Source organism: Coturnix japonica, chromosome 24 (genome assembly GCF_054131305.1).
Source record: "Coturnix japonica strain WE chromosome 24, WE-NBRP24, whole genome shotgun sequence".
Lineage (NCBI taxonomy): Eukaryota > Metazoa > Chordata > Aves > Galliformes > Phasianidae > Coturnix > Coturnix japonica.
The window spans coordinates 650,014-670,777 of NC_140686.1; positions in this window are offsets into that span (position 1 = coordinate 650,014).

A 20,764-nucleotide genomic window follows, 5' to 3' on the forward strand; every position below is an offset into this window, starting at 1 on the left:
CCGGAAGTGAGGTCAGCAAACCCGGAAGTGAGGTCACCACACCCGGAAGTGACGTCACTAAACCCGGAAGTGAGGTCAGCAAGCCCGGAAGTGATGTCACTAAACCCGGAAGTGAGGTCAGCATACCCGGAAGTGAGGTAAGCAGACCAGGAAAGTGAGGTCTGCTAATTCGGAACTCAGGTCAGCAAACCCAGAAGTGACTTCAGCAGACCCAGAAGTGACTTCAGCAAACCCGGAAGTGAGGTCAGCAAACCCGGAAGGGAGGTCACCACACCCGGAAGTGAGGTCACCACACCCGGAAGTGAGGTCAGCATACCCGGAAGTGAGGTAAGCAGACCAGGAACGTGAGGTCTGCTAATTCGGAACTCAGGTCAGCAAACCCAGAAGTGACTTCTGCAGACCCAGAAGTGACTTCAGCAAACCCGGAAGTGAAATCAGCAAACCCGGAAGTGAGGTCACCACACCTGGAAGTGAGGTCACCACACCCGGAAGTGAGGTCTCCACACCCGGAAGTGAGGTCAGCAAACCCGGAAGTGAGGTCACCACATTCGGAAGTAAGGTCAGCAAACCCGGAAGTGACGTCACTAAACCCGGAAGTGAGGTCAGCAAACCCGGAAGTGAGGTCACCACACCCGGAAGTGAGGTCACCACACCTGGAAGTGAGGTCACCACACCCGGAAGTGAGGTCACCAAACCCGGAAGTGACGTCACTAAACCCGGAAGTGAGGTCAGCAAACCCGGAAGTGAGGTCAGCAAACCCGGAAGTGAGGTCACCACACCCGGAAGTGAGGTCAGCAAACCCGGAAGTGAGGTCACCACACCCGGAAGTGAGGTCACCAAACCCGGAAGTGAGGTCACCACACCCGGAAGTGAGGTCAGCAAACCCGGAAGTGAGGTCACCACACCCGGAAGTGAGGTCAGCAAACCCGGAAGTGACGTCACTAAACCCGGAAGTGAGGTCAGCAAACCCGGAAGTGAGGTCACCACACCTGGAAGTGAGGTCAGCAAACCCGGAAGTGAGGTCACCACACCCGGAAGTGAGGTCACCAAACCCGGAAGTGACGTCACTAAACCCGGAAGTGAGGTCACCACACCCGGATATGAGGTCAGCAAACCCGGACGTGAGGTCACCACACCCGGAAGTGAGGTCAGCAAACCCGGAAGTGAGGTCACCACACCCGGAAGTGAGGTCACCACACCCGGAAGTGAGTTCTGCTAATTCGGAACTCAGGTCAGCAAACCCAGAAGTGACTTCAGCAGACCCAGAAGTGACTTCAGCAAACCCGGAAGTGAGGTCAGCAAACCTGGAAGTGAGGTCACCACACCCGGAAGTGAGGTCAGCAAACCCGGAAGTGAGGTCACCACACCCGGAAGTAAGGTCAGCAAACCCGGAAGTGAGGTCACCGCACCCGGAAGTGAGGTCAGCAAACCCAGAAGTGAGGTCACCAAGCCCGGTCGTGACCTCACTAAACCCGAAAGTGAGGTCACCAAACCCGGAAGTGACGTCACCACACCCGGAAGTGAGGTCACCACACCCGGAAGTGAGGTCACCAAACCCGAAAGTGACGTCACTAAACCCGGAAGTGAGGTCAGCAAAACCGGAAGTGAGGTCACCACACCTGGAAGTGAGGTCACCACACCCGGAAGTGAGGTCACCACACCCGGAAGTGAGGTCACCAAACCCGGAAGTGACGTCACTAAACCCGGAAGTGAGGTCACCACACCCGGAAGTGAGGTCAGCAAACCCGGAAGTGAGGTCACCACACCCGGAAGTGAGGTCAGCAAACCCGGAAGTGAGGTCACCCAACCCGGAAGTGACGTCACTAAACCCAAAAGTGAGGTCAGCATACCCTGAAGTGAGGTAAGCAGACCAGGAAAGTGAGGTCTGCTAATTCGGAACTCAGGTCAGCAAACCCAGAAGTGACTTCAGCAGACCCAGAAGTGACTTCAGCAAACCCGGAAGTGAGGTCAGCAAACCCGGAAGTGAGGTCACCACACCCGGAAGTGAGGTCACCACACCCGCAAGTGAGGTCACCACACCCGCAAGTGAGGTCAGCATACCCAGAAGTGACGTCACTAAACCTGGAAGTGAGGTCACCAAACCCGGAAGTGAGGTCACCACACCCGGAAGTGAGGTCACCACACCCAGAAGTGAGGTCTGCTAATTCGGAACTCAGGTCAGCAAACCCAGAAGTGACTTCAGCAGACCCAGAAGTGACTTCAGCAAACCCGGAAGTGAGGTCAGCAAACCTGGAAGTGACGTCACTAAACCCGGAAGTGAGGTCAGCAAACCCGGAAGTAAGGTCACCACACCCGGAAGTGAGGTCAGAAAACCCGGAAGTGACGTCACCAAACCCGGAAGTGACGTCACTAAGCCCGGAATTGAGGTCACCACACCCGGAAGTGAGGTCAGCAAACCCAGAAGTGAGGTCACCACACCAGGAAGTGAGGTCACCAAACCCGGAAGTGCGGTCAGCAAACCCGGAAGTGAGGTCAGCAAACCCGGAAGTGAGGTCAGCAAACCCGGAAGTGAGGTCACCACACCCGGAAGTGACGTCACCAAACCCGGAAGTGACGTCACTAAACCCGGAAGTGAGGTAAGCAGACCAGGAAAGTGAGGTCTGCTAATTCGGAACTCAGGTCAGCAAACCCAGAAGTGACTTCAGCAGACCCAGAAGTGACTTCAGCAAACCCGGAAGTGAGGTCAGCAAACCCGGAAGTGAGGTCAGCAAACCCGGAAGTGAGGTCAGCAAACCCGGAAGTGAGGTCACCACACCCGTAAGTGAGGTCACCACACCCGGAAGTGAGGTCACCACACCCGGAAGTGAGGTCACCAAACCCGGAAGTGACGTCACTAAACCCGGAAGTGACGTCACCACACCCGGAAGTGAGGTCAGCAAACCCGGAAGTGAGGTCACCACACCCGGAAGTGAGGTCACCAAACCCGGAAGTGACGTCACTAAACCCGGAAGTGAGGTCACCACACCCGGAAGTGAGGTCAGCAAACCCGGAAGTGAGGTCACCACACCCGGAAGTGAGGTCAGCAAACCCGGAAGTGAGGTCACCCAACCCGGAAGTGACGTCACTAAACCCAAAAGTGAGGTCAGCATACCCTGAAGTGAGGTAAGCAGACCAGGAAAGTGAGGTCTGCTAATTCGGAACTCAGGTCAGCAAACCCAGAAGTGACTTCAGCAGACCCAGAAGTCACTTCAGCAAACCCGGAAGTGAGGTCAGCAAACCCGGAAGTGAGGTCACCACACCCGGAAGTGAGGTCACCACACCCGCAAGTGAGGTCACCACACCCGCAAGTGAGGTCAGCATACCCAGAAGTGACGTCACTAAACCTGGAAGTGAGGTCACCAAACCCGGAAGTGAGGTCACCACACCCGGAAGTGAGGTCACCACACCCAGAAGTGAGGTCTGCTAATTCGGAACTCAGGTCAGCAAACCCAGAAGTGACTTCAGCAGACCCAGAAGTGACTTCAGCAAACCCGGAAGTGAGGTCAGCAAACCTGGAAGTGACGTCACTAAACCCGGAAGTGAGGTCAGCAAACCCGGAAGTAAGGTCACCACACCCGGAAGTAAGGTCAGAAAACCCGGAAGTGACGTCACTAAACCCGGAAGTGAGGTCAGCATATCCGGAAGTGAGGTAAGCAGACCAGGAAAGTGAGGTCTGCTAATTCGGAACTCAGGTCAGCAAACCCAGAAGTGACTTCAGCAGACCCAGAAGTGACTTCAGCAAACCCAGAAGTGACTTCAGCAAACCCGGAAGTGACGTCACTAAACCCGGAAGTGAGGTCAGCAAACCCGGAAGTGATGTCACCACACCCGGAAGTGAGGTCACCACACCCGGAAAGTGAGGTCACCAAACCCGGAAGTGACGTCACTAAGCCCGGAATTGAGGTCACCACACCCGGAAGTGAGGTCAGCAAACCCGGAAGTGAGGTCACCACACCAGGAAGTGAGGTCACCCAACCCGGAAGTGCGGTCAGCAAACCCGGAAGTGAGGTCAGCAAACCCGGAAGTGAGGTCAGCAAACCCGGAAGTGAGGTCACCACACCCGGAAGTGACGTCACCAAACCCGGAAGTGACGTCACTAAACCCGGAAGTGAGGTAAGCAGACCAGGAAAGTGAGGTCTGCTAATTCGGAACTCAGGTCAGCAAACCCAGAAGTGACTTCAGCAGACCCAGAAGTGACTTCAGCAAACCCGGAAGTGAGGTCAGCAAACCCGGAAGTGAGGTCAGCAAACCCGGAAGTGAGGTCAGCAAACCCGGAAGTGAGGTCACCACACCCGGAAGTGAGGTCACCATACCCGGAAGTGAGGTCTGCTAATTCGGAATTCAGGTCAGCAAACCCAGAAGTGACTTCAGCAGACCCAGAAGTGACTTCAGCAAACCCGGAAGTGAGGTCAGCAAACCCGGAAGTGAGGTCACCACACCCGGAAGTGAGGTCAGCAAACCCGGAAGTGAGGTCACCACACCCGGAAGTAAGGTCAGCAAACCCGGAAGTGACGTCACGAAACCCGGAAGTGAGGTCACCGCACCCGGAAGTGAGGTCAGCAAACCCAGAAGTGAGGTCACCAAGCCCGGACGGGACGTCACTAAACCCGGAAGTGAGGTCATCACACCCGGAAGTGAGGTCAGCAAACCCGGAAGTGAGGTCACCACACCCGGAAGTAAGGTCAGCAAACCCGGAAGTGAGGTCAGCAAACCCGGAAGTGAGGTCACCACACCCGGAAGTGACGTCACTAAACCCGGAAGTGAGGTCAGCAAGCCCGGAAGTGATGTCACTAAACCCGGAAGTGAGGTCAGCATACCCGGAAGTGAGGTAAGCAGACCAGGAAAGTGAGGTCTGCTAATTCGGAACTCAGGTCAGCAAACCCAGAAGTGACTTCAGCAGACCCAGAAGTGACTTCAGCAAACCCGGAAGTGAGGTCAGCAAACCCGGAAGGGAGGTCACCACACCCGGAAGTGAGGTCACCACACCCGGAAGTGAGGTCAGCATACCCGGAAGTGAGGTAAGCAGACCAGGAACGTGAGGTCTGCTAATTCGGAACTCAGGTCAGCAAACCCAGAAGTGACTTCTGCAGACCCAGAAGTGACTTCAGCAAACCCGGAAGTGAAATCAGCAAACCCGGAAGTGAGGTCACCACACCTGGAAGTGAGGTCACCACACCCGGAAGTGAGGTCTCCACACCCGGAAGTGAGGTCAGCAAACCCGGAAGTGAGGTCACCACATTCGGAAGTAAGGTCAGCAAACCCGGAAGTGACGTCACTAAACCCGGAAGTGAGGTCAGCAAACCCGGAAGTGAGGTCACCACACCCGGAAGTGAGGTCACCACACCTGGAAGTGAGGTCACCACACCCGGAAGTGAGGTCACCAAACCCGGAAGTGACGTCACTAAACCCGGAAGTGAGGTCAGCAAACCCGGAAGTGAGGTCAGCAAACCCGGAAGTGAGGTCACCACACCCGGAAGTGAGGTCAGCAAACCCGGAAGTGAGGTCACCACACCCGGAAGTGAGGTCACCAAACCCGGAAGTGAGGTCACCACACCCGGAAGTGAGGTCAGCAAACCCGGAAGTGAGGTCACCACACCCGGAAGTGAGGTCAGCAAACCCGGAAGTGACGTCACTAAACCCGGAAGTGAGGTCAGCAAACCCGGAAGTGAGGTCAGCAAACCCGGAAGTGAGGTCACCACACCTGGAAGTGAGGTCAGCAAACCCGGAAGTGAGGTCACCACACCCGGAAGTGAGGTCACCAAACCCGGAAGTGACGTCACTAAACCCGGAAGTGAGGTCACCACACCTGGATATGAGGTCAGCAAACCCGGACGTGAGGTCACCACACCCGGAAGTGAGGTCAGCAAACCCGGAAGTGAGGTCACCACACCCGGAAGTGAGGTCACCACACCCGGAAGTGAGTTCTGCTAATTCGGAACTCAGGTCAGCAAACCCAGAAGTGACTTCAGCAGACCCAGAAGTGACTTCAGCAAACCCGGAAGTGAGGTCAGCAAACCTGGAAGTCAGGTCACCACACCCGGAAGTGAGGTCAGCAAACCCGGAAGTGAGGTCACCACACCCGGAAGTAAGGTCAGCAAACCCGGAAGTGAGGTCACCGCACCCGGAATTGAGGTCAGCAAACCCAGAAGTGAGGTCACCACACCCGGAAGTGAGGTCACCACACCTGGAAGTGAGGTCACCACACCCGGAAGTGAGGTCACCAAACCCGGAAGTGACGTCACTAAACCCGGAAGTGAGGTCAGCAAACCCGGAAGTGAGGTCAGCAAACCCGGAAGTGAGGTCACCACACCCGGAAGTGAGGTCAGCAAACCCGGAAGTGAGGTCACCACACCCGGAAGTGAGGTCACCAAACCCGGAAGTGAGGTCACCACACCCGGAAGTGAGGTCAGCAAACCCGGAAGTGAGGTCACCACACCCGGAAGTGAGGTCAGCAAACCCGGAAGTGACGTCACTAAACCCGGAAGTGAGGTCAACAAACCCGGAAGTGAGGTCAGCAAACCCGGAAGTGAGGTCACCACACCTGGAAGTGAGGTCAGCAAACCCGGAAGTGAGGTCACCACACCCGGAAGTGAGGTCACCAAACCCGGAAGTGACGTCACTAAACCCGGAAGTGAGGTCACCACACCCGGATATGAGGTCAGCAAACCCGGACGTGAGGTCACCACACCCGGAAGTGAGGTCAGCAAACCCGGAAGTGAGGTCACCACACCCGGAAGTGAGGTCACCACACCCGGAAGTGAGTTCTGCTAATTCGGAACTCAGGTCAGCAAACCCAGAAGTGACTTCAGCAGACCCAGAAGTGACTTCAGCAAACCCGGAAGTGAGGTCAGCAAACCTGGAAGTGAGGTCACCACACCCGGAAGTGAGGTCAGCAAACCCGGAAGTGAGGTCACCACACCCGGAAGTAAGGTCAGCAAACCCGGAAGTGAGGTCACCGCACCCGGAATTGAGGTCAGCAAACCCAGAAGTGAGGTCACCAAGCCCGGTCGTGACCTCACTAAACCCGAAAGTGAGGTCACCAAACCCGGAAGTGACGTCACCACACCCGGAAGTGAGGTCACCACACCCGGAAGTGAGGTCACCAAACCCGAAAGTGACGTCACTAAACCCGGAAGTGAGGTCAGCAAACCCGGAAGTGAGGTCAGTAAACCCGGAAGTGAGGTCACCACACCTGGAAGTGAGGTCACCACACCCGGAAGTGAGGTCACCACACCCGGAAGTGAGGTCACCAAACCCGGAAGTGACGTCACTAAACCCGGAAGTGAGGTCACCACACCCGGAAGTGAGGTCAGCAAACCCGGAAGTGAGGTCACCACACCCGGAAGTGAGGTCAGCAAACCCGGAAGTGAGGTCACCCAACCCGGAAGTGACGTCACTAAACCCAAAAGTGAGGTCAGCATACCCTGAAGTGAGGTAAGCAGACCAGGAAAGTGAGGTCTGCTAATTCGGAACTCAGGTCAGCAAACCCAGAAGTGACTTCAGCAGACCCAGAAGTCACTTCAGCAAACCCGGAAGTGAGGTCAGCAAACCCGGAAGTGAGGTCACCACACCCGGAAGTGAGGTCACCACACCCGCAAGTGAGGTCACCACACCCGCAAGTGAGGTCAGCATACCCAGAAGTGACGTCACTAAACCTGGAAGTGAGGTCACCAAACCCGGAAGTGAGGTCACCACACCCGGAAGTGAGGTCACCACACCCAGAAGTGAGGTCTGCTAATTCGGAACTCAGGTCAGCAAACCCAGAAGTGACTTCAGCAGACCCAGAAGTGACTTCAGCAAACCCGGAAGTGAGGTCAGCAAACCTGGAAGTGACGTCACTAAACCCGGAAGTGAGGTCAGCAAACCCGGAAGTAAGGTCACCACACCCGGAAGTGAGGTCAGAAAACCCGGAAGTGACGTCACCAAACCCGGAAGTGACGTCACTAAGCCCGGAATTGAGGTCACCACACCCGGAAGTGAGGTCAGCAAACCCGGAAGTGAGGTCACCACACCAGGAAGTGAGGTCACCAAACCCGGAAGTGCGGTCAGCAAACCCGGAAGTGAGGTCAGCAAACCCGGAAGTGAGGTCAGCAAACCCGGAAGTGAGGTCACCACACCCGGAAGTGACGTCACCAAACCCGGAAGTGACGTCACTAAACCCGGAAGTGAGGTAAGCAGACCAGGAAAGTGAGGTCTGCTAATTCGGAACTCAGGTCAGCAAACCCAGAAGTGACTTCAGCAGACCCAGAAGTGACTTCAGCAAACCCGGAAGTGAGGTCAGCAAACCCGGAAGTGAGGTCAGCAAACCCGGAAGTGAGGTCAGCAAACCCGGAAGTGAGGTCACCACACCCGGAAGTGAGGTCACCACACCCGGAAGTGAGGTCACCACACCCGGAAGTGAGGTCACCAAACCCGGAAGTGACCTCACTAAACCCGGAAGTGACGTCACCACACCCGGAAGTGAGGTCAGCAAACCCGGAAGTGAGGTCACCACACCCGGAAGTGAGGTCACCAAACCCGGAAGTGACGTCACTAAACCCGGAAGTGAGGTCACCACACCCGGAAGTGAGGTCAGCAAACCCGGAAGTGAGGTCACCACACCCGGAAGTGAGGTCAGCAAACCCGGAAGTGAGGTCACCCAACCCGGAAGTGACGTCACTAAACCCAAAAGTGAGGTCAGCATACCCTGAAGTGAGGTAAGCAGACCAGGAAAGTGAGGTCTGCTAATTCGGAACTCAGGTCAGCAAACCCAGAAGTGACTTCAGCAGACCCAGAAGTCACTTCAGCAAACCCGGAAGTGAGGTCAGCAAACCCGGAAGTGAGGTCACCACACCCGGAAGTGAGGTCACCACACCCGCAAGTGAGGTCACCACACCCGCAAGTGAGGTCAGCATACCCAGAAGTGACGTCACTAAACCTGGAAGTGAGGTCACCAAACCCGGAAGTGAGGTCACCACACCCGGAAGTGAGGTCACCACACCCAGAAGTGAGGTCTGCTAATTCGGAACTCAGGTCAGCAAACCCAGAAGTGACTTCAGCAGACCCAGAAGTGACTTCAGCAAACCCGGAAGTGAGGTCAGCAAACCTGGAAGTGACGTCACTAAACCCGGAAGTGAGGTCAGCAAACCCGGAAGTAAGGTCACCACACCCGGAAGTGAGGTCAGAAAACCCGGAAGTGACGTCACCAAACCCGGAAGTGACGTCACTAAGCCCGGAATTGAGGTCACCACACCCGGAAGTGAGGTCAGCAAACCCGGAAGTGAGGTCACCACACCAGGAAGTGAGGTCACCAAACCCGGAAGTGCGGTCAGCAAACCCGGAAGTGAGGTCAGCAAACCCGGAAGTGAGGTCAGCAAACCCGGAAGTGAGGTCACCACACCCGGAAGTGACGTCACCAAACCCGGAAGTGACGTCACTAAACCCGGAAGTGAGGTAAGCAGACCAGGAAAGTGAGGTCTGCTAATTCGGAACTCAGGTCAGCAAACCCAGAAGTGACTTCAGCAGACCCAGAAGTGACTTCAGCAAACCCGGAAGTGAGGTCAGCAAACCCGGAAGTGAGGTCAGCAAACCCGGAAGTGAGGTCAGCAAACCCGGAAGTGAGGTCACCACACCCGGAAGTGAGGTCACCACACCCGGAAGTGAGGTCACCACACCCGGAAGTGAGGTCACCAAACCCGGAAGTGACGTCACTAAACCCGGAAGTGACGTCACCACACCCGGAAGTGAGGTCAGCAAACCCGGAAGTGAGGTCACCACACCCGGAAGTGAGGTCACCAAACCCGGAAGTGACGTCACTAAACCCGGAAGTGAGGTCACCACACCCGGAAGTGAGGTCAGCAAACCCGGAAGTGAGGTCACCACACCCGGAAGTGAGGTCAGCAAACCCGGAAGTGAGGTCACCCAACCCGGAAGTGACGTCACTAAACCCAAAAGTGAGGTCAGCATACCCTGAAGTGAGGTAAGCAGACCAGGAAAGTGAGGTCTGCTAATTCGGAACTCAGGTCAGCAAACCCAGAAGTGACTTCAGCAGACCCAGAAGTCACTTCAGCAAACCCGGAAGTGAGGTCAGCAAACCCGGAAGTGAGGTCACCACACCCGGAAGTGAGGTCACCACACCCGCAAGTGAGGTCACCACACCCGCAAGTGAGGTCAGCATACCCAGAAGTGACGTCACTAAACCTGGAAGTGAGGTCACCAAACCCGGAAGTGAGGTCACCACACCCGGAAGTGAGGTCACCACACCCAGAAGTGAGGTCTGCTAATTCGGAACTCAGGTCAGCAAACCCAGAAGTGACTTCAGCAGACCCAGAAGTGACTTCAGCAAACCCGGAAGTGAGGTCAGCAAACCTGGAAGTGACGTCACTAAACCCGGAAGTGAGGTCAGCAAACCCGGAAGTAAGGTCACCACACCCGGAAGTAAGGTCAGAAAACCCGGAAGTGACGTCACTAAACCCGGAAGTGAGGTCAGCATATCCGGAAGTGAGGTAAGCAGACCAGGAAAGTGAGGTCTGCTAATTCGGAACTCAGGTCAGCAAACCCAGAAGTGACTTCAGCAGACCCAGAAGTGACTTCAGCAAACCCAGAAGTGACTTCAGCAAACCCGGAAGTGACGTCACTAAACCCGGAAGTGAGGTCAGCAAACCCGGAAGTGATGTCACCACACCCGGAAGTGAGGTCACCACACCCGGAAAGTGAGGTCACCAAACCCGGAAGTGACGTCACTAAGCCCGGAATTGAGGTCACCACACCCGGAAGTGAGGTCAGCAAACCCGGAAGTGAGGTCACCACACCAGGAAGTGAGGTCACCAAACCCGGAAGTGCGGTCAGCAAACCCGGAAGTGAGGTCAGCAAACCCGGAAGTGAGGTCAGCAAACCCGGAAGTGAGGTCACCACACCCGGAAGTGACGTCACCAAACCCGGAAGTGACGTCACTAAACCCGGAAGTGAGGTAAGCAGACCAGGAAAGTGAGGTCTGCTAATTCGGAACTCAGGTCAGCAAACCCAGAAGTGACTTCAGCAGACCCAGAAGTGACTTCAGCAAACCCGGAAGTGAGGTCAGCAAACCCGGAAGTGAGGTCAGCAAACCCGGAAGTGAGGTCAGCAAACCCGGAAGTGAGGTCACCACACCCGGAAGTGAGGTCACCACACCCGGAAGTGAGGTCTGCTAATTCGGAATTCAGGTCAGCAAACCCAGAAGTGACTTCAGCAGACCCAGAAGTGACTTCAGCAAACCCGGAAGTGAGGTCAGCAAACCCGGAAGTGAGGTCACCACACCCGGAAGTGAGGTCAGCAAACCCGGAAGTGAGGTCACCACACCCGGAAGTAAGGTCAGCAAACCCGGAAGTGACGTCACGAAACCCGGAAGTGAGGTCACCGCACCCGGAAGTGAGGTCAGCAAACCCAGAAGTGAGGTCACCAAGCCCGGACGGGACGTCACTAAACCCGGAAGTGAGGTCATCACACCCGGAAGTGAGGTCAGCAAACCCGGAAGTGAGGTCACCACACCCGGAAGTAAGGTCAGCAAACCCGGAAGTGAGGTCAGCAAACCCGGAAGTGAGGTCACCACACCCGGAAGTGACGTCACTAAACCCGGAAGTGAGGTCAGCAAGCCCGGAAGTGATGTCACTAAACCCGGAAGTGAGGTCAGCATACCCGGAAGTGAGGTAAGCAGACCAGGAAAGTGAGGTCTGCTAATTCGGAACTCAGGTCAGCAAACCCAGAAGTGACTTCAGCAGACCCAGAAGTGACTTCAGCAAACCCGGAAGTGAGGTCAGCAAACCCGGAAGGGAGGTCACCACACCCGGAAGTGAGGTCACCACACCCGGAAGTGAGGTCAGCATACCCGGAAGTGAGGTAAGCAGACCAGGAACGTGAGGTCTGCTTATTCGGAACTCAGGTCAGCAAACCCAGAAGTGACTTCTGCAGACCCAGAAGTGACTTCAGCAAACCCGGAAGTGAAATCAGCAAACCCGGAAGTGAGGTCACCACACCTGGAAGTGAGGTCACCACACCCGGAAGTGAGGTCTCCACACCCGGAAGTGAGGTCAGCAAACCCGGAAGTGAGGTCACCACATTCGGAAGTAAGGTCAGCAAACCCGGAGGTGACGTCACTAAACCCGGAAGTGAGGTCAGCAAACCCGGAAGTGAGGTCACCACACCCGGAAGTGAGGTCACCACACCTGGAAGTGAGGTCACCACACCCGGAAGTGAGGTCACCAAACCCGGAAGTGACGTCACTAAACCCGGAAGTGAGGTCAGCAAACCCGGAAGTGAGGTCAGCAAACCCGGAAGTGAGGTCACCACACCCGGAAGTGAGGTCAGCAAACCCGGAAGTGAGGTCACCACACCCGGAAGTGAGGTCACCAAACCCGGAAGTGAGGTCACCACACCCGGAAGTGAGGTCAGCAAACCCGGAAGTGAGGTCACCACACCCGGAAGTGAGGTCAGCAAACCCGGAAGTGACGTCACTAAACCCGGAAGTGAGGTCAGCAAACCCGGAAGTGAGGTCAGCAAACCCGGAAGTGAGGTCACCACACCTGGAAGTGAGGTCAGCAAACCCGGAAGTGAGGTCACCACACCCGGAAGTGAGGTCACCAAACCCGGAAGTGACGTCACTAAACCCGGAAGTGAGGTCACCACACCCGGATATGAGGTCAGCAAACCCGGACGTGAGGTCACCACACCCGGAAGTGAGGTCAGCAAACCCGGAAGTGAGGTCACCACACCCGGAAGTGAGGTCACCACACCCGGAAGTGAGTTCTGCTAATTCGGAACTCAGGTCAGCAAACCCAGAAGTGACTTCAGCAGACCCAGAAGTGACTTCAGCAAACCCGGAAGTGAGGTCAGCAAACCTGGAAGTGAGGTCACCACACCCGGAAGTGAGGTCAGCAAACCCGGAAGTGAGGTCACCACACCCGGAAGTAAGGTCAGCAAACCCGGAAGTGAGGTCACCGCACCCGGAATTGAGGTCAGCAAACCCAGAAGTGAGGTCACCAAGCCCGGTCGTGACCTCACTAAACCCGAAAGTGAGGTCACCAAACCCGGAAGTGACGTCACCACACCCGGAAGTGAGGTCACCACACCCGGAAGTGAGGTCACCAAACCCGAAAGTGACGTCACTAAACCCGGAAGTGAGGTCAGCAAACCCGGAAGTGAGGTCAGTAAACCCGGAAGTGAGGTCACCACACCTGGAAGTGAGGTCACCACACCCGGAAGTGAGGTCACCACACCCGGAAGTGAGGTCACCAAACCCGGAAGTGACGTCACTAAACCCGGAAGTGAGGTCACCACACCCGGAAGTGAGGTCAGCAAACCCGGAAGTGAGGTCACCACACCCGGAAGTGAGGTCAGCAAACCCGGAAGTGAGGTCACCACACCCGGAAGTGAGGTCAGCAAACCCGGAAGTGAGGTCACCCAACCCGGAAGTGACGTCACTAAACCCAAAAGTGAGGTCAGCATACCCTGAAGTGAGGTAAGCAGACCAGGAAAGTGAGGTCTGCTAATTCGGAACTCAGGTCAGCAAACCCAGAAGTGACTTCAGCAGACCCAGAAGTCACTTCAGCAAACCCGGAAGTGAGGTCAGCAAACCCGGAAGTGAGGTCACCACACCCGGAAGTGAGGTCACCACACCCGCAAGTGAGGTCACCACACCCGCAAGTGAGGTCAGCATACCCAGAAGTGACGTCACTAAACCTGGAAGTGAGGTCACCAAACCCGGAAGTGAGGTCACCACACCCGGAAGTGAGGTCACCACACCCAGAAGTGAGGTCTGCTAATTCGGAACTCAGGTCAGCAAACCCAGAAGTGACTTCAGCAGACCCAGAAGTGACTTCAGCAAACCCGGAAGTGAGGTCAGCAAACCTGGAAGTGACGTCACTAAACCCGGAAGTGAGGTCAGCAAACCCGGAAGTAAGGTCACCACACCCGGAAGTGAGGTCAGAAAACCCGGAAGTGACGTCACCAAACCCGGAAGTGACGTCACTAAGCCCGGAATTGAGGTCACCACACCCGGAAGTGAGGTCAGCAAACCCGGAAGTGAGGTCACCACACCAGGAAGTGAGGTCACCAAACCCGGAAGTGCGGTCAGCAAACCCGGAAGTGAGGTCAGCAAACCCGGAAGTGAGGTCAGCAAACCCGGAAGTGAGGTCACCACACCCGGAAGTGACGTCACCAAACCCGGAAGTGACGTCACTAAACCCGGAAGTGAGGTAAGCAGACCAGGAAAGTGAGGTCTGCTAATTCGGAACTCAGGTCAGCAAACCCAGAAGTGACTTCAGCAGACCCAGAAGTGACTTCAGCAAACCCGGAAGTGAGGTCAGCAAACCCGGAAGTGAGGTCAGCAAACCCGGAAGTGAGGTCAGCAAACCCGGAAGTGAGGTCACCACACCCGGAAGTGAGGTCACCACACCCGGAAGTGAGGTCTGCTAATTCGGAATTCAGGTCAGCAAACCCAGAAGTGACTTCAGCAGACCCAGAAGTGACTTCAGCAAACCCGGAAGTGAGGTCAGCAAACCCGGAAGTGAGGTCACCACACCCGGAAGTGAGGTCAGCAAACCCGGAAGTGAGGTCACCACACCCGGAAGTAAGGTCAGCAAACCCGGAAGTGACGTCACGAAACCCGGAAGTGAGGTCACCGCACCCGGAAGTGAGGTCAGCAAACCCAGAAGTGAGGTCACCAAGCCCGGACGGGACGTCACTAAACCCGGAAGTGAGGTCATCACACCCGGAAGTGAGGTCAGCAAACCCGGAAGTGAGGTCACCACACCCGGAAGTAAGGTCAGCAAACCCGGAAGTGAGGTCAGCAAACCCGGAAGTGAGGTCACCACACCCGGAAGTGACGTCACTAAACCCGGAAGTGAGGTCAGCAAGCCCGGAAGTGATGTCACTAAACCCGGAAGTGAGGTCAGCATACCCGGAAGTGAGGTAAGCAGACCAGGAAAGTGAGGTCTGCTAATTCGGAACTCAGGTCAGCAAACCCAGAAGTGACTTCAGCAGACCCAGAAGTGACTTCAGCAAACCCGGAAGTGAGGTCAGCAAACCCGGAAGGGAGGTCACCACACCCGGAAGTGAGGTCACCACACCCGGAAGTGAGGTCAGCATACCCGGAAGTGAGGTAAGCAGACCAGGAACGTGAGGTCTGCTAATTCGGAACTCAGGTCAGCAAACCCAGAAGTGACTTCTGCAGACCCAGAAGTGACTTCAGCAAACCCGGAAGTGAAATCAGCAAACCCGGAAGTGAGGTCACCACACCTGGAAGTGAGGTCACCACACCCGGAAGTGAGGTCTCCACACCCGGAAGTGAGGTCAGCAAACCCGGAAGTGAGGTCACCACATTCGGAAGTAAGGTCAGCAAACCCGGAAGTGACGTCACTAAACCCGGAAGTGAGGTCAGCAAACCCAAAAGTGAGGTCACCACACCCGGAAGTGAGGTCACCACACCTGGAAGTGAGGTCACCACACCCGGAAGTGAGGTCACCAAACCCGGAAGTGACGTCACTAAACCCGGAAGTGAGGTCAGCAAACCCGGAAGTGAGGTCAGCAAACCCGGAAGTGAGGTCACCACACCCGGAAGTGAGGTCAGCAAACCCGGAAGTGAGGTCACCACACCCGGAAGTGAGGTCACCAAACCCGGAAGTGAGGTCACCACACCCGGAAGTGAGGTCAGCAAACCCGGAAGTGAGGTCACCACACCCGGAAGTGAGGTCAGCAAACCCGGAAGTGACGTCACTAAACCCGGAAGTGAGGTCAGCAAACCCGGAAGTGAGGTCAGCAAACCCGGAAGTGAGGTCACCACACCTGGAAGTGAGGTCAGCAAACCCAGAAGTGAGGTCACCACACCCGGAAGTGAGGTCACCAAACCCGGAAGTGACATCACTAAACCCGGAAGTGAGGTCACCACACCCGGATATGAGGTCAGCAAACCCGGACGTGAGGTCACCACACCCGGAAGTGAGGTCAGCAAACCCGGAAGTGAGGTCACCACACCCGGAAGTGAGGTCAGCAAACCCGGAAGTGAGGTCACCACACCCGGAAGTGAGGTCACCACACCCGGAAGTGAGTTCTGCTAATTCGGAACTCAGGTCAGCAAACCCAGAAGTGACTTCAGCAGACCCAGAAGTGACTTCAGCAAACCCGGAAGTGAGGTCAGCAAACCTGGAAGTGAGGTCACCACACCCGGAAGTGAGGTCAGCAAACCCGGAAGTGAGGTCACCACACCCGGAAGTAAGGTCAGCAAACCCGGAAGTGAGGTCACCGCACCCGGAAGTGAGGTCAGCAAACCCAGAAGTGAGGTCACCAAGCCCGGTCGTGACCTCACTAAACCCGAAAGTGAGGTCACCAAACCCGGAAGTGACGTCACCACACCCGGAAGTGAGGTCACCACACCCGGAAGTGAGGTCACCAAACCCGAAAGTGACGTCACTAAACCCGGAAGTGAGGTCAGCAAACCCGGAAGTGAGGTCAGTAAACCCGGAAGTGAGGTCACCACACCTGGAAGTGAGGTCACCACACCCGGAAGTGAGGTCACCACACCCGGAAGTGAGGTCACCAAACCCGGAAGTGACGTCACTAAACCCGGAAGTGACGTCACCACACCCGGAAGTGAGGTCAGCAAACCCGGAAGTGAGGTCACCACACCCGGAAGTGAGGTCACCAAACCCGGAAGTGACGTCACTAAACCCGGAAGTGAGGTCACCACACCCGGAAGTGAGGTCAGCAAACCCGGAAGTGAGGTCACCACACCCGGAAGTGAGGTCAGCAAACCCGGAAGTGAGGTCACCCAACCCGGAAGTGACGTCACTAAACCCAAAAGTGAGGTCAGCATACCCTGAAGTGAGGTAAGCAGACCAGGAAAGTGAGGTCTGCTAATTCGGAACTCAGGTCAGCAAACCCAGAAGTGACTTCAGCAGACCCAGAAGTCACTTCAGCAAACCCGGAAGTGAGGTCAGCAAACCCGGAAGTGAGGTCACCACACCCGGAAGTGAGGTCACCACACCCGCAAGTGTGGTCACCACACCCGCAAGTGAGGTCAGCATACCCAGAAGTGACGTCACTAAACCTGGAAGTGAGGTCACCAAACCCGGAAGTGAGGTCACCACACCCGGAAGTGAGGTCACCACACCCAGAAGTGAGGTCTGCTAATTCGGAACTCAGGTCAGCAAACCCAGAAGTGACTTCAGCAGACCCAGAAGTGACTTCAGCAAACCCGGAAGTGAGGTCAGCAAACCTGGAAGTGACGTCACTAAACCCGGAAGTGAGGTCAGCAAACCCGGAAGTAAGGTCACCACACCCGGAAGTGAGGTCAGAAAACCCGGAAGTGACGTCACTAAACCCGGAAGTGAGGTCAGCATATCCGGAAGTGAGGTAAGCAGACCAGGAAAGTGAGGTCTGCTAATTCGGAACTCAGGTCAGCAAACCCAGAAGTGACTTCAGCAGACCCAGAAGTGACTTCAGCAAACCCAGAAGTGACTTCAGCAAACCCGGAAGTGACGTCACTAAACCCGGAAGTGAGGTCAGCAAACCCGGAAGTGATGTCACCACACCCGGAAGTGAGGTCACCACACCCGGAAAGTGAAGTCACCAAACCCGGAAGTGACGTCACTAAGCCCGGAATTGAGGTCACCACACCCGGAAGTGAGGTCAGCAAACCCGGAAGTGAGGTCACCACACCAGGAAGTGAGGTCACCAAACCCGGAAGTGCGGTCAGCAAACCCGGAAGTGAGGTCAGCAAACCCGGAAGTGAGGTCAGCAAACCCGGAAGTGAGGTCACCACACCCGGAAGTGAGGTCACCAAACCCGGAAGTGACGTCACTAAACCCGGAAGTGAGGTCACCAAACCCGGAAGTGAGGTCACCACACCCGGAAGTGAGGTAAGCAGACCAGGTACGTGAGGTCAGCAAACCCAGAAGTGACGTCCCTAAACCCGGAAGTGAGGTCAGCAAACCCGGAAGTGAGGTCACCACACCCGGAAGTGACGTCACCAAACCCGGAAGTGACGTCACTAAACCCGGAAGTGAGGTCAGCATACCCGGAAGTGAGGTAAGCAGACCAGGAAAGTGAGGTCTGCTAATTCGGAACTCAGGTCAGCAAACCCAGAAGTGACTTCAGCAGACCCAGAAGTGACTTCAGCAAACCCGGAAGTGAGGTCAGCAAACCCGGACGTGAGGTCACCACACCCGGAAGTGAGGTCAGCAAACCCGGAAGTGAGGTCACCACACCCGGAAGTGAGGTCACCACACCCGGAAGTGAGGTCTGCTAATTCGGAATTCAGGTCAGCAAACCCAGAAGTGACTTCAGCAGACCCAGAAGTGACTTCAGCAAACCCGGAAGTGAGGTCAGCAAACCCGGAAGTGAGGTCACCACACCCGGAAGTGAGGTCAGCAAACCCGGAAGTGAGGTCACCACACCCGGAAGTAAGGTCAGCAAACCCGGAAGTGACGTCACGAAACCCGGAAGTGAGGTCACCGCACCCGGAAGTGAGGTCAGCAAACCCAGAAGTGAGGTCACCAAGCCCGGACGGGACGTCACTAAACCCGGAAGTGAGGTCATCACACCCGGAAGTGAGGTCAGCAAACCCGGAAGTGAGGTCACCACACCCGGAAGTAAGGTCAGCAAACCCGGAAGTGAGGTCAGCAAACCCGGAAGTGAGGTCACCACACCCGGAAGTGACGTCACTAAACCCGGAAGTGAGGTCAGCAAACCCGGAAGTGATGTCACTAAACCCGGAAGTGAGGTCAGCATACCCGGAAGTGAGGTAAGCAGACCAGGAAAGTGAGGTCTGCTAATTCGGAACTCAGGTCAGCAAACCCAGAAGTGACTTCAGCAGACCCAGAAGTGACTTCAGCAAACCCGGAAGTGAGGTCAGCAAACCCGGAAGGGAGGTCACCACACCCGGAAGTGAGGTCACCACACCCGGAAGTGAGGTCAGCATACCCGGAAGTGAGGTAAGCAGACCAGGAACGTGAGGTCTGCTAATTCGGAACTCAGGTCAGCAAACCCAGAAGTGACTTCTGCAGACCCAGAAGTGACTTCAGCAAACCCGGAAGTGAAATCAGCAAACCCGGAAGTGAGGTCACCACACCTGGAAGTGAGGTCACCACACCCGGAAGTGAGGTCACCACATTCGGAAGTAAGGTCAGCAAACCCGGAAGTGACGTCACTAAACCCGGAAGTGAGGTCAGCAAACCCGGAAGTGAGGTCACCACACCCGGAAGTGAGGTCACCACACCTGGAAGTGAGGTCACCACACCCGGAAGTGAGGTCACCAAACCCGGAAGTGACGTCACTAAACCCGGAAGTGAGGTCAGCAAACCCGGAAGTGAGGTCAGCAAACCCGGAAGTGAGGTCACCACACCCGGAAGTGAGGTCAGCAAACCCGGAAGTGAGGTCACCACACCCGGAAGTGAGGTCACCAAACCCGGAAGTGAGGTCACCACACCCGGAAGTGAGGTCAGCAAACCCGGAAGTGAGGTCACCACACCCGGAAGTGAGGTCACCAAACCCGGAAGTGACGTCACTAAACCCGGAAGTGAGGTCAGCAAACCCGGAAGTGAGGTCAGCAAACCCGGAAGTGAGGTCACCACACCTGGAAGTGAGGTCACCACACCCGGAAGTGAGGTCACCACACCCGGAAGTGAGGTCACCAAACCCGGAAGTGACGTCACTAAACCCGGAAGTGAGGTCACCACACCCGGAAGTGAGGTCAGCAAACCCGGAAGTGAGGTCACCACACCCGGAAGTGAGGTCAGCAAACCCGGAAGTGAGGTCACCACACCCGGAAGTGAGGTCAGCAAACCCGGAAGTGAGGTCACCACACCCGGAAGTGAGGTCACCACACCCGGAAGTGAGTTCTGCTAATTCGGAACTCAGGTCAGCAAACCCAGAAGTGACTTCAGCAGACCCAGAAGTGACTTCAGCAAACCCGGAAGTGAGGTCAGCAAACCTGGAAGTGAGGTCACCACACCCGGAAGTGAGGTCAGCAAACCCGGAACTGAGGTCACCACACCCGGAAGTAAGGTCAGCAAACCCGGAAGTGAGGTCACCGCACCCGGAAGTGAGGTCAGCAAACCCAGAAGTGAGGTCACCAAGCCCGGTCGTGACCTCACTAAACCCGAAAGTGAGGTCACCAAACCCGGAAGTGACGTCACCACACCCGGAAGTGAGGTCACCACACCCGGAAGTGAGGTCACCAAACCCGAAAGTGACGTCACTAAACCCGGAAGTGAGGTCAGCAAACCCGGAAGTGAGGTCAGTAAACCCGGAAGTGAGGTCACCACACCTGGAAGTGAGGTCACCACACCCGGAAGTGAGGTCACCACACCCGGAAGTGAGGTCACCAAACCCGGAAGTGACGTCACTAAACCCGGAAGTGACGTCACCACACCCGGAAGTGAGGTCAGCAAACCCGGAAGTGAGGTCACCACACCCGGAAGTGAGGTCACCAAACCCGGAAGTGACGTCACTAAACCCGGAAGTGAGGTCAGCAAACCCGGAAGTGAGGTCACCACACCCGGAAGTGAGGTCAGCAAACCCGGAAGTGAGGTCACCCAACCCGGAAGTGACGTCACCCAACCCGGAAGTGACGTCACTAAACCCAAAAGTGAGGTCAGCATACCCTGAAGTGAGGTAAGCAGACCAGGAAAGTGAGGTCTGCTAATTCGGAACTCAGGTCAGCAAACCCAGAAGTGACTTCAGCAGACCCAGAAGTCACTTCAGCAAACCCGGAAGTGAGGTCAGCAAACCCGGAAGTGAGGTCACCACACCCGGA